Source organism: Nylanderia fulva, unplaced genomic scaffold (assembly GCF_048542155.1).
Source record: "Nylanderia fulva isolate GAGA-0341 unplaced genomic scaffold, ASM4854215v1 Scaffold31, whole genome shotgun sequence".
NCBI lineage: Eukaryota > Metazoa > Arthropoda > Insecta > Hymenoptera > Formicidae > Nylanderia > Nylanderia fulva.
Window position 1 is genome coordinate 502,569 of NW_028190379.1, and position 15,744 is coordinate 518,312.

The following is a 15,744-nucleotide window of genomic DNA, read 5'->3' on the forward strand; positions in this document are numbered from 1 at the left end:
TCGATGCCAATAATAATCTCAATTGTGCTGTTAACAATGAAAATTCAGTTACACATTCCAGGACTAACAATCCTCGCAGGAGTTATGCACATAGCAATCAAAGTGTACAAATGATGGGATTTTACGAAGAACATCTTGTGAAAAAGTTTGCATCTTTGTATCACGATAAACTAATTAAAAAATCACATAGTACCGACACTTCGCAGTCGGAAAACAAACCTAATAAATCCAACAGTCACATCCCATAACTGGGAAGAAAACTGCGAAACTTGCGCATAAAATTGAGAATAAAAATTAACTAATAAGTAGCGAAAATATGCAATGAAAAATAAAATTATCAGCAAAAATTTGGAAATACATAAATAAAAAATATGAAGGAATATTGAATTCCTAAAAAATTCTAAAAGAATCAGCTTTAATTGTACCAAGAATTGTAAAATAATTTATATATTCTACAGGATATCTTCCGATAAAAAAATAATAATTAGACCTACAAAGCCTAGATATTCCAAAATATATATACATGATTAATAATTTCTGGCAATTGCTTTGTGTTATATATATATATATATATATATATATATATATATATATATATATATATAAAATGCAAATAAATATAATAATGCTCTTTAAAATTAAATTCATGCTTTGAATTTGTCCTCGATTTGCATGTAATTTTGTTAAGTACTTTTATATTAAAAATATATAATAAATAAATGAATCACCGCGTACATTTATTTCTTCATAAATTTAAAGAATGCGTTGAAAATATTTTGTGGCCTTTACATATTTTCTTATTTCTTATTTACATACGTGTTATTCGGTCGATTGTATACATTCGGTCGTTCTGTTGTCATTTGAACGATGAGATTATATGAAATAACGATGTTGTGTACTCTAAACTAAGAGTTTAGTACCAGACCTTAGTCACAGCTACTACATAATTTAGATAAATAACGTCAATTAAAAATATTATTAATAATTATTAAAAGATTTAATTAGGTGAATAAATAAATTTTAAATTTTCACTTCGATAATGCCTATACTTGAACGAAGGATTTTTGTCTGCATATACAATTTTTCTTCAAATTTATTATATATTATAATACGTCTTCATGTAAAATACATGTTCAGATTTTTTCGAAGAAAGAGGGTGAAACACTTGTATCAAATATCAAAGCCATTACATGTAAAAATGTTTTAGCATATCGTGACATATGAAGCATAAAATGCTAATCTCCGCGTCTTCTCTCTTTCTCTCTCTTCGACAGTCACCTGTAATAATTTTAATAGGACACGATGATGATTTTACACGCGATTTCGACCGAACGTTCGAGTTTCAAATCAAAGGACAAATAAAACACATCGAAACGCACTCTCTCATATCTCTCTCCCTCTCGCGGACATTAATATTTATATGTCGCAAGCAGAGTCGCTCGGGCGATAGTAATTTCAGCAAACGGGCATTTTACGACGGCGGCGTCTAGTTAGCAACAAAGAACCAGTTAATCAAGCGTTCTCCGGACGCTGACGTCTCAAGGTTACCGCGGCCTTTTTCTCCTCGTCTCTTTCTCTCTCTCTCTCCCTTAGTCCAGTAAAATTAGACTTTGACTTAAAAAAAATTATAATCAATCTAAAGTTTTGTGGAGATTTTTATTTCGATGTTTTAATGAAATCCTGAAAACTATCCTTAATTTCAGCCAGTGCGTTTTTTTTATGGTAAAAGGAGGTTAATTTTAGTTTTTTGTCATTATCTCAAAAACTATCAACTTTTCGAGAAAAATAGTTCTTATCAAAATTGTAGCTCATAAAATTCCCTATAAAAAAGGTCGTTATACTCTTTTTCGTGAAATTAATCGTTTCGAAGATATAGAGCGAATTAAGTCTGAGAGAAAATGTGCAGAAAAATTATATTAGAAATATTGCAACTTTACCGCACGTTTACCTCAAAAACGATTAATTGTACGAAAAAAAGTAAAATGACCTTTTTTGCAGAGAATTTTACGAGCTACAATTTTTAATATGACTATTTTTCTCGAAACATTGATAGTTTTCGAAATAATGGCAAAAAACTAAAATTTACTCCTCATAAAAAAACGCCCTGGCTGAAATTAAGGGTACTTTTCAGGATTTCATTAGAACATCGAAATAAAGATAGCTTGATTATAATTTTTGCCCATTTCAAGTCTAATTTTCGTGGACCATCTCTCGATCTCTCGTCTTATCGTCGCGCTGGACCCAAAATCATCGAGCGAAATCCGAAATCGATTGGGGAAAACCGGAGCTAATCTCTCTCTCTCGTCGATCACCCCGCGACCGGAAAAGATCGCGCGTTTCCTCTTTTTATCTCTTCTCTGCGCTCCTTTCATCCTCGAGACCGGCAGTTCCTAACACAAGCGTCTTCTTTGTCCGGGCCTGATTCCGGAGCGCGCGGCTGGACCACGGACTAAAACTAAAACTAGTTTAACTGCATCCTGACGTCATCTCCGCGGCGCGATTTGCCTTAACCTTGAACATTCTCTCCTCCTGTCTTCTCTTTTCTCCCTTCCTGGTCGATTCGAGAACGCGCGAGATGAGGGGTTCGGCAAGGTACACATACGCGCGGGACATAAAGAGAGGGGTGGAGAGGGGGTGAAAAGGGAGGGGGAAGCTCGATTCTTTTGTTTGTCCGTGGCGCGATACAATTAAAGTTCGTTCACACGCTTTCCACGAATCTTTAATCGCGATATTCGACGCTGTAGGTGACCATCTTCTTTCGCGGATGAGTTTTTAGCAAAAATGTGAGTGTTCACCAGTTTTGGAGAGAAGAAAACGGGTATAAATGATCTCGTAGGTTGTTTGTTTATTAATTTGGCGGCTAAAGCTTTTTAATTTTATTTTATTTTATTATATTTTTTATTAAATAAGCAACTAAATTCCAGGGTTTATTCAAAAGAAGAGCAAGTGCTTAATTTTCTTACTAATTTTAAGGGAGGCAAATCTCTAAAAACAGAAAAATATTTCATACCCATACAGCACAAGATTGCAGCAACATTTCATTGCAATATTACAACATTGCATAAACATTGTGAAATGTTGCAGCAAGATTGCTGCAAGGTTGCAGCAATGGTAAAATGTCCGCTTTCAGAAACATTGTTCTATAACATTGCAGCAATAATGCAAGAAAATTTATATATATATAATATTACTATTGGATTATTGGAAATGTGCCGAATACATGATCGGACTGAATGTTCTGTAGCTAATATTTTTTGCGTGAATTTTATTTTTATAATATTTCTGAAATGTTGCTGCCACATTAAACTATATTGCAAATTCATGCCTATATAAAATTTCTGCAATATTGCTACGCAATGTACAATATTACAATGTTGTTGCAATATTGCTGCAAACTTGTGTGCATGTATCCCATACAGCACAATAAGATTGCAGCAGCATTGTAGCAACATTTCATTGCAATATTACAACATTGCATAAACATTGTGAAATGTTACAGCAAGATTGCTGCAAGGTTGCAGCAATGGTAAAATGTCCGCTTTCAGAAACATTGTTCTATAACATTGCAGCAATAATGCAAGAAAATTTATATATATATAATGTTACTATTGGATTATTGGAAATGTGCCAAATAAATGATCTGTACCTTAATATTTTTTGCGTGAATTTTATTTTCATAATATTTCTGAAATGTTGTTACAATGTTGTTTAAACTATATTGCAAATTCATGCCTATATAATATTTCTGCGATATTGCTATGCAATGTACAATATTGCAATGTTGTTGCAATATTGCTGCAAACTTGTGTGCTGTATGGATACTTCTAATAGAGAAAAATAATACAAGTACAAATAAATTTAAAAAATCGAATAATTAGTAATAAAACAAAATAAAATAATTTCCATGCATATCTCAGCTGAGATAAAAAATATCAATAATATTATTGGAAATGTGCCAAATACATGACCTGTAATATTTTTTGCGTGAATTTTATTTTTATAATATTTCTGAAATGTTGCTGAAACGTTGTTTAAACTATATTGCAAATTCATGCCTATACAATATTTCTGCAATATTGCTATGCAATGTACAATCTTGCAATGTTGTTGCAATATTGCTGCAAACTTGTGTGCTGTATGAATACTTCTAATAGAGAAAAATAATACAAGTACAAATAAATTAAAAAAATCGAATAATTAGTATTAAAACAAAATAAAATAATTTCCATGCATATCTCAGCTGAGATAAAAAATATCAAATATATTATTGGAAAAATGCCAAATACATGATCGGACTGAATGACCTGTAATATTTTTTGCGTGAATTTTATTTTCATAATATTTCTGGAATGTTGCTGCAACGTTGTTTAAACTATATTGCAAATTCATGCCTATATAATATTTCTGCAATATTGCTATGCAATGTACAATATTGCAATGTTGTTGCAATATTGCTGCAAACTTGTGTGCTGTATGGGTACTTCTAATAGAGAAAAATAATACAAGTACAAATAAATTAAAAAAATCGAATAATTAGTATTAAAACAAAATAAAATAATTTCCATGCATATCTCAGCTGAGATAAAAAATATCAAATATATCTTCGATGTATAAAGCGTTAATAGGTGATACACCAACGGGTATATCGAAAGGATTAATTCGGGGTATCAGCACCTGAGCCTCGCATGATCTTTCGCTCGAGGAGAGAGAGAAAGAAAGGAAGATAAAAAAGAAGATGAGAGGAAAAGAAAAGGCCATAACGAGCCCCAATCAGTCCCATTCCCATCGCGCGGCTGCGTTCTTTACTCCGATGGTTTTACTCTCGCGCGAGTCGAGAACAGGAAATAATTCAAACCGCGAAAACCTATAATTTCCGGGGGTCGCGTCGTCTCCCACGAGAGAGATCTTATCGTCGGACGCACGAAAGAGAGACAGAGAAAGGGTGAAAGGGGGATGGGGGGAGAGAGAGAGAAAAGGGCGGGGAACGAAGAAATATTATCGATACTATTGGTAAATACAGAAATACCGTTCCCGCGGGCGAATACCGCGGGGACCAGTTTCGTGGTATTCACATTAATTTTCGATGCGTCGTCGATCCGCCATGCGAAAGAGACCGCGGTTCGATTTCTTCTTCTTGCGTCCCGGCTCTCTCTCTTTACTTGAAGAGCAAGAAGAAGAACGCGAAGCGCCGACGAGGACGGGGCGCAAAAATTCTTTGTTCGCGTCCGCTCGGTTCCTCGCGAAAATTTGACATCGAGATTCGAGAATTTCAATTGCGACTACTAGGTAAAAATATGAGATTCAAGAAAGACGTCAGGATGTGCCCTTAGTTTTTTGCATTCTGACAGGTATAATCATTTTGACAGATTATGTCATTCGTGTGTTTGCTGCATGTCTATTATTCATATTTTTCGTTATTTTTGTTTATACAAAATTATTATTATGTGCTTTCATGACATGATACATTTATATTTATGTTGAGACAAAAATTTTATTTTATTTATTTGAATATATAATGGATTTTTAATTTGTGGAATTAAATCTTTATAGATAGAATTGTAATTATAAAGATTTTTTTTTTAATATTAATTTCAATTAAATATAATTTTTTAATTTTTTAGACACAATGTAAAAGTAATTTTATTTTTTAAAATATGTATAATTTTATATATATAAGTTAATATTTTAAATTTCTTTTAATATGTATTTTTGCATTCTGACAGGTATAATAATTTTGACAGATCATGTCATTCGTGTGTTTGCTGTCTATTCATACTTTTTGTTATTTTTGTTTATACAAAAATTATTATCATGTGCTTTCATGACATGATAGATTAATTTATTTATGTTGAGAAAAAAATTTTATTTTATTAATTTTAATATACATAATAGATTTTTAATTTTAGGAATTAAATCCTTATAAATAGAATTGTAATTATAAAGATTTTTTAAAATATTAATTTCAATTAAATATAATTTTTTAATTTTTTTATACGCAATATAAAAGTGATTTTATTTTTTAAAATATTAATTTAAAATATGTATAATTTTATATATATAAGTTAATATTTTAAATTTCTTTTAATATGTATTTAGAGCTGCTCGGGTTTGCTGACAAAAATTTTGTATTCGGAGAAGATGTATATGCATTTATGTCGTTACTTTGTGGAGAATCGTTTTAACATCGTCTTTGTTACTTAAGATGTGTTATAACTTTGAATATGGTTTATATCGGTGTCTTAAACGTCAACTTTTAATGCATAACGATTGCCAGATGGAATTTCTGGTTTACAACGGTTTTATGTTAGACGCGCTATAAAACGGGAGAACATAAAAAGTATATATGATTTAGAATCCGATTAGAAATCTAAATATTTAATTAGGCTATTATCCGAATATTCTCTCGGATAATATAATAGCAGTATATAATATAAACATTCTAATTATTATAATACAATAATTAGAAAAGTAAGAAAATACAAATGCAAAAGAATGAATAATATGTAAGATATTTCCTTTCGAGAAAAAAAATAACAGGTATAGATTGAATTTCATCGAATTTTACTCGGTTATCTTATCGGGACAGTAAACTTTTTTTTATTATAGAGAAAATGAGAAGACTGTAATCTAAAGCATTTATTATTCTGTCTATTCGACGAGATAATGCAAAGACGATAAAACACGTTGCATTATAATACTATATATTTGCTGCGGAGAGCGCAGAGATAAATTCCTTATCTGATTTTGTCCGTTCAAAAAAGTTCAAATAATAATAGCAATGCTCAGCATGACATAATTTTATTACTAACGGACCAAATTTTTTCCCACGGTTTCTCTAATTTTTTATTTCAAAAAATTAAAACAAAATGAACTGAACGAAGAACTTCGTTAATTAAGCAACTCAGATCAGTTTTTACCAAATTATAACATAATAAATTAATATATTAAATATATACTTTATTTTATATTATTAGCAAAAAATCATCTCTTTAGATATTTAATATTTGAATTTTTAATTAAAAAAAATATCTTTTCGTAACTCAAAAAAATTGCGTTCTTTGCGAAAAATGTATTAAAGCGTAATACGATTCAAATTATTTTCGTCGTATATTCATTATAATTTGCTTAGCAAATTATTGTCCAATTTAACTGCGCGAAAAAATATTGTCCGTTATTCTTTCCGCGGAGATTCGCTTGTTGCAAGTTTCCTCGAGATAATGTAACTTTGTTCGGGACGCGTTTAACTCTATTCTCTGAACGTCTTGGCAAAATATTACGTCACCGAGGGTTCAAATGAATTTACGACGCCTAAGTATTACACTTTCAAAGTTTCTGTATACTTCACCTCCACTCATTCGCGTTACGCGAATTTAGTGTGGAACTTTCTTTATCCAATATGCCCACTTATCTAATATTCATAGCCAATCGTTCGTCTTTTTATCATTGCGTTCATTATTATTCACATTTTACTTACCATTATTTTTCGTATTTATCATTTAATATACCTAAATAATAATAAATCATTGATTACATTTCGAGTAAATATAAAAAATTTTGAGAAATCGAAATAATTTAAAATCAGATAGAGAGAAAATTATATATGTACATGTCGAAAAAAGATGTAAAGTCTCTTAAAAGAGAGATCATAATCTAAAGATTAGATTATGGCTTTTATACATATTTTCAAATATATTTTTATGATAGGTATGATAATGCCTTCTTAAGAAATTAATTTTATTCTCACAAGTCATTATTGCATTTTTCACAATTTTTTTCGAGAGTTTGCAAAATCATATTTACGATTAAATAAAACTAAAATATATATATATATATACATATAAAAGGCAATAAGAGCTAATTAAGTTCTGTTATTAATATTTATTTGTGGACAAAAATTTTAAACATAAAATATTAGACAAAAAGTTCGCTCGTCAAACTTTTGTTTTAATTTTTTGAAATAAAAAATCGAACTTTTTTGTCTAATATTTTATGTGTAAAATTTTTTTCCACAAATAAATATTAATAACAGAACTTAATTAGCTCTTATTGCCTTTTATATGTATATTAATTTTTTAAAAACTGTTACAAATTATATTAAAATATATATATATCTAAATCTGAAACAACTATTTACAATTACTAATAAATTTATGAAGGATAATTCTGAATTGATAATCACGAAGGCAGACAAAGATTAAATATGTAATTAATCAACATTCTTCAAACACAAACAATATATTGAATAGTAATAATATTAGTAATATTAATGACGAAAAGAAAACTTATTTAGTGTTACTGTTTGTTCCTTCCATTAGTAAACAGTTTATTAAGATAACAAAAGATATCAAAGTTTGACACATTATAGCAGAAACAAATAGGTTTGTCAAAGTACATAAAGACCTTTTGAATTATGAAGATCAAAAGAATGTGGTTTATAAGATCAGCTGTTCTGATTATATATATATATATATATATATATATATATATATATATATATTATAATATATATAGTAAAATTAAAATTATATTATGAAAATTATATTATAAAATTTATAATCTGTAAAATATTACATAAAAAAATTTTTAAATGGTTTTAAGAATATTTTAAAATGATTTAAAAATTTGGTGTGATAACATTTCTTAGAATTATTTAAAAAACTTTCAAAACTATTTTTAAAAATGTTTTTCTTTATCTTTATATATTAGTTTAAATCTATATTCAAAAATATATTTGAAAATATTTTTTAAACGTGAAAAAACATTTAACATTTAAAAAATATTTTCGCGAATTATTTTAAAAAATATTTTTAAAAGATTTCAAAACTATTTTGTGGTGTATGGGAATGCTCCTTTACATGCTCGTTAAGATATATCGGCAAATGTAACATAAAGTTAACGTGACTTTCATTCTGACATCAATTTTCATCCGTTCCGACGGCCGAGAGGCTCTTCTGGGAATTATCTTGTCCTTCGTGATGGCGAGTCACGATGTCACGGGGGAGAACGGATAGTCGTGAGTCAAAGGAAATTAGGGCAATCATAATTTGCCGCGGCCAAAGCGATAAGAAAACAGGCCCGAGAAGTGCATTCGCGCATCGGGGGATGGTTGGGACACGAAGTCTCGCGGATCCACTTCGGGTGGTGAAACGGAACGAAAAAGTAGCGAGAAGAGGAGACAACAAACTCCATTGTTTCGCGAACAATGTTGCATGCGGGATATTTCCAGTATATATCTGTCCGTTTGCGCAGGAGAGCCCGAATAATGTGCATCCATGATGCATTATGCGAATCTCGGGTAGGGGAAGACCCTAACTTCTTCGGGATTTGTTGTGATATTGGGATTTTTCACGATCAGCATTGGGGATTTCAGTAATTTACAAACTGTCAGAATCGCCGGCAAACGACGATTAACAGGTTCTATCTTTAGGAGAGTGTTTATTGAAATATTTTATTAAAAAATGAAAAAATTAGGCTCGTGTGGATTTAAAATTATGCGAATCTCGGGTAGGGGAAGACCCTAACCTCTTCGAGATTTGTTGTGATATTGGGATTTTTCACGATCAGCATTGGGGATTTCATTAATTTGCAAACTGTCAGAATCGCCGGCAAACGACGATTAACAGGTTCTATTTTTAGGAGAGTGTTTATTGAAATATTTTATTAAAAAATGAAAAAATTAGGCTCGTGTGGATTTAAAATTATGCGAATCTTGGGTAGGGGAAGACCCTAACCTCTTTGGGATTTGTTGTGATATTGGGATTTTTTACGATCAGCATTGGGGATTTCAGTAATTTACAAACTGTCAGAATCGCCGGCAAACGACGATTAACAGGTTCTATTTTTAGGAGAGTGTTTATTGAAATATTTTATTAAAAAATGAAAAAATTAGGCTCGTGTGGACTTAAAATTATGCGAATCTCGGGTAGGGAAAGACCCTAATCTCTTCGGGATTTGTTGTGATATTGGGATTTTTCACGATCAGCATTGGGGATTTCAGTAATTTACAAACTGTCAGAATCGCCGGCAAACGACGATTAACAGGTTCTATCTTTAGGAGAGTGTTTATTGAAATATTTTATTAAAAAATGAAAAAATTAGGCTCGTGTGGATTTAAAATTATGCGAATCTTGGGTAGGGGAAGACCCTAACCTCTTTGGGATTTGTTGTGATATTGGGATTTTTTACGATCAGCATTGGGGATTTCAGTAATTTACAAACTGTCAGAATCGCCGGCAAACGACGATTAACAGGTTCTATCTTTAGGAGAGTGTTTATTGAAATATTTTATTAAAAAATGAAAAAATTAGGCTCGTGTGGATTTAAAATTATGCGAATCTTGGGTAGGGAAAGACCCTAATCTCTTCGGGATTTGTTGTGATATTGGGATTTTTCACGATCAGCGTTGGGGATTTCAGTAATTTGCAAACTGTCAGAATCGCCGGCAAACGACGATTAACAGGTTCTATTTTTAGGAGAGTGTTTATTGAAATATTTTATTAAAAAATGAAAAAATTAGGCTCGTGTGGATTTAAAATTATGCGAATCTTGGGTAGGGAAAGACCCTAATCTCTTCGGGATTTGTTGTGATATTGGGATTTTTCACGATCAGCGTTGGGGATTTCAGTAATTTACAAACTGTCAGAATCGCCGGCAAACGACGGATTAACAGGTTCTGTCTTTAGGAGAGTGTTTATTGAAATATTTTATTAAAAAATGAAAAAATTAGGCTCGTGTGGATTTAAAATTATGCGAATCTCGGGTAGGGGAAGACCCTAATCTCTTCGAGGTTTATTTTGATATTGGGATTTTTCACGATCAGCGTTGGGGATTTCAGTAATTTACAATCTGTCAGAATCGCCGGCAAACGACGTTTAACAGGTTCTATTTTTATGAGAGTGTTTATTGAAATATTTCATTAAAAAATTAAAAAATTAGTGTAATAGCTTGTGTGGATTTAAAATCAACTAATCAGTAATAGGCAGACTTAACGAGCTAGATTGTTTAGGATGTTAAAAAATGTTTTATTAAAACCATAGATTGTATACCTAATGTGTTTATTCAAAATTGATTAAATGACGTAGGTGATTGTGTCGTAAAAGAATTTTATATAATAAAATTTAATATAAAAAATATAATAAAATTGTATAAACTATAATATATCACTTTATGTCATCACGATCAGCTGATATTTTAATTAATGACAGAAATGATGGATACTAAATGTAATTTAAAAATGATATACAGAAATATATATATATATATAAATCGATCTCCAGAAAGAATCTTTTTATAATTCTTTACACACAACAAACTTATATGTCAGTAATAGAAATCCAAAACGCATCAAAGAAACAACAAAATGATCGATTAACCCTTAGTTAGTCCCGACGGTTCTTTTCGGCACCTTTAATTTCGACTCATGGATTGTTTGCGTCTTTGCGTTATTTGGATCAGTAAAAACGCTTTAAAAAATCTGAAGAAATTCATGGAGCTTCTTGCAACCTTCAACTTGAAGTCCCAATCATAATATTTCGATAAAAATTATTTTTTTATATAGTTTGTTATTAAGAAATGGAGGTACCTAAGAAAAAATCACTTGTTCACTGGGTCGCAAACGACCGATGAGTCGGGACTAAGGGTTAATAAACGTCTCGTTCTTTGTGTTGTGAAATATTCCTTTCAGTGAAAATGCTGTATAGAGTTTTCAAGGATTAAACTTAGCAGAAAAACTAAAAGAGAGAGAAAAAATTTCTAGTAATTTTTATATGATGTTGAATAGAATTCCTCTTTCAAATTACTTTATCGCGTTTTAGAAAAAAAATCGCAGTTGAAGCCGCAAGAAGGAGCTATTGTATTTTCATGACATTTATTTATAACATGATAGAGCAATTTAGAAACCAGAATTTTTATTAAATTTTTATTCGGTGCAAAAAAATGTTACCTTTGAATTTTCTCTTCGATGATTTTATTTAACACAATTATTTAACACAACAAAATATGCAATTTGATGTCATTTTGACGAACTAAAATTTGATCATATTTAGACATGAATTTGACATTATTTTGACATTTCTGTTCTCCTTGGGGAAATAACTGCTATGCCTTGAAAATAAAACACAGAATTTTAATTCGATTCGAAGAAAAATGTAGCCACAAAAGAAGAGATCCTGCATCCTGTATCGAATTCTGCGAAGGATTATTGAAAAGTCTGGAAATCGTAAACGCATCTCGTCTTGCGTCAGTAATTTGGCGGGAAAACGAGAAGCCGGCGAGAGAGGAAGAAAAGAGCGTCATTGCGATAAATCATCCCGGGCTCGACAGGCATTGAACACCACGAAAGATTTTCTCTCTCACACCGGTCCAGGGCCAATCGGCGCCGCTCATTCCCGGCGCAACCCCGTCCGCTCGACCAATCACGACGCGTCGCGGCCGATGATCGATGACCAAAGAAATTATCGATTGTCACTGCCGCGACGATCCTCGCTTCCTCTCACCCTATTCTTCGCGCGCGCGATTTTATTCCGCACATACACTCCTCTTTCGCGCGAAGCTATTTCCTCGCTGATAATTATTCGCGCCGTCGTGACTAGGCAGAATTTTCCTTCCGGAGCTCTGATTTGGATTTTCAAAGGATCTAGAGACGTTCCGATATTTCTTCATTTAAAAATAAGCCGCGTGATTAATTTGTACCATAGGGTTCTTAAGGTTGCGTGATGTGTAAATATTTCGTGCAGAGGTCTTAAAAATGTATATCGTTCATTTGGAAATTTCTATCTTTGATTTTGATTTTGATTTGAATATACAGATATAATTCTGTGATAATAGACTATTTATCTTTAAATTAGAAAAAATGTAAAACAGCGTGAAAAGCGTTTTAATCTTTCACATTCTTGGTATTTAACAGACTGTACTAATATTGAATAAAATTTAAAATTCAAGTTGCTTCTTCTTTTACTATGAAGATTAATTTGACATAATATAAGACAGATGTGAATTAAAATATTTAAATAAATAACGAATTAAAATAATTAGAACTCCTTTCCCAGATTAATTTACAATTACAATGGTTAATAAAATTATAAATTTCTAATATATTTTTAGATATACAAACCAGAAATTTTTCTGTTAAAAAATTGATTATTTATTATAATATTAATTTTATTAGCAGTATCTCTTGGAATTTGAATATATAGCTAAAATATCTACGAGACTCATTTAAGCCCATCTCAATATTGTCAATAGTTTGAATAGCATTCTTTAATTGTTTTGCCTAAAATTCTCCAAATCGAATTTTTGCCCATACTTATTTCTATGTAAAAAGTAGTCTCCCCCATGAATGTATTTATTTTCAAAAATAAACCAATTTGAAAGAAAGATTTATCTTTTTTAAAACTGGTCCATCTATCTCCATTAAAATTAGACCAACTTTTCGATTTTTAAAAGATGAAACATTGCAGAATACACACACACACACACAATTTCTATTAAACGTAGCTATAATAAATTGTAAAATTAAAAGAGTTTAATAGATTCTTCTGATATTTTAGTAGAATGCATAATTGATATAATATTTATAAAGAATGCTTCTTTCCTTTCCATTATAATAACAATTTTTAACATACCTTATCCAAATTTAAATTGCAATTACGCTTATATAAGCTCAGCGATATTAAACCTAATTAAAATACCAAAACCGAAAAATGTTATCTGACTTATATATGAAGGAAAAAATCCATATATACAAATTAACATTTTTTTCAATCAAAACTGACATACAGGATCATTCCGTTTTGATTGACGAAACTTTGACGTTAACAATTTAAGTTAACAGGATCATAAAATATCCTGATCCTCCGTCATCATCCCACCCTTTAATCGGTGACCCAGAAAAGCGCTGGTCGTCAACTTCAGTCGGCCGATTACGTCTCCACGCACTGGTTACAATCGGTCGGAGCCAATTTGGGTTCTCGAGAGAGTTAATTTCAAGAGGCCACACCTCTCCGAGTTCCACGGTTATATGAGAACGTTCTTGCGCTATCTGTTCACGGAGAACATGCAGTACGAGGGTGCATGTCAACGATCCTGATTAGCTTCCGGGGAGTTAAAGATAAGGGAGAGACCTTAACTCGGTCGCCGATGTGTCACATGGCATAAGTGTATTTTTTCACATTCTTCTCACAGTTGAAAAATTTTGGTTAAATTAAACGGATGTCACATGTCCCAAACGGTCCACAGAAATTTTTCTGTTCATTCAACATAGTATGAATCTGGAGACACAAATATTGCGTTAATATTTTAACACAAAAAAAAAATGCAAAACTTCAAATAATTTAAAATAAATTTTGTGTAATATTGACGTCATTTTAATGTAAACATTAACAAAAAATATGTTATTAATAAATAAATAAATTAATTAATTAATAAAATTAAATTTTAGAAACGAAATCATATGAAATCATATACTTTCGACTGATGAATCTTATACAAAAGCAATTGTAATTAAATTATAGAATTTACTCTTTATTCAAGATAACAATGTTTCATAAAATTTCTTTTTGCGTCTCCTCTTTGAATGTAATTAAATAAAATTTTGAAGACAATTTTAATGAGCAAAATTTTCAATCAATTAATTTCAATTTAATTTAATACAATTTTAACTCTCAATTAAACTACATATTTTTCTTAATTAAATGGTCGATGTTGCTCTGTATATTATTTTAAGAATTGTATATTGTTACTTTAATATCTCATATGATTCGGAGGCCCATTTATGCATTTCCTTAATCAATCCTCGAAATATAAATATGCAACTCGTCCACATGCATATTACATTATTCTTGAGTTGGATTCGAACATACCAAGTAAATCGAATTATCAAGCGTCGTCTGGAGGCTCTTTAGACACCGTCCGCAACGAGATTATAGATATTGCAAATGGACACGGCTTATCTTCGGATGGAACGACCAACCGGACTTCAACCCCGCCGAAGATAAGGTGGCCGGGGGTGAGTTTCGAGCCGCTCCCTTTACGATTCGATAACTGCTATTCGCATTTGCATTTTTTTCGAATTTTCCGTCCCTATCCAATTTCGATAATACGATTCGGCCGGCCGTTTTCGCGCCCGCCGATCGAAATTTCGGTCTTAGATAAAGTCAAGTGTTTTTTTTTTTTTTTCACTCGTACATAACGTCCGTTTAATAGAATAGTCGGAAATAAAGCATATAAGTAACAGAGGAGAAATCGAGAAGGAAATAAAAAATATATCTTACAAGAAATAAATAGAAACTACGCGTTTCTATCGATTTATAAATTTTTGAAAATATTTTTTGTCGCATTTTATTAATTGCAGATATTTCTCTGTATACGTGTGGTTTTGAAATTAAATCAGAATATAATATTCACAGATAATTTAGGATATATCATATTTCATATTTATATTTTATATTTTATATTTTATATTTTATATTTTATATTTTATATTTTATTTTATATTTTATATTTTATTTTATATTTTATATTTTTTTAATATTTTATATTATATCTCGGGTTCGACTCCCGATTCAGCCGACTTTCGGACCAATATTTTTCTCGCCTATTTCTTTACAGGGGAAGTTAGGAGAAGGAACAAAGAGGAATTTTTGAGATCCCAACCATAGGATACAAATTCCTTAGTTTCCAAATTTTCTTTCTTTCTTAATTATCGTAATAACATCGCGTGTGGCTCTATTGGCTGAGAGGAATGGA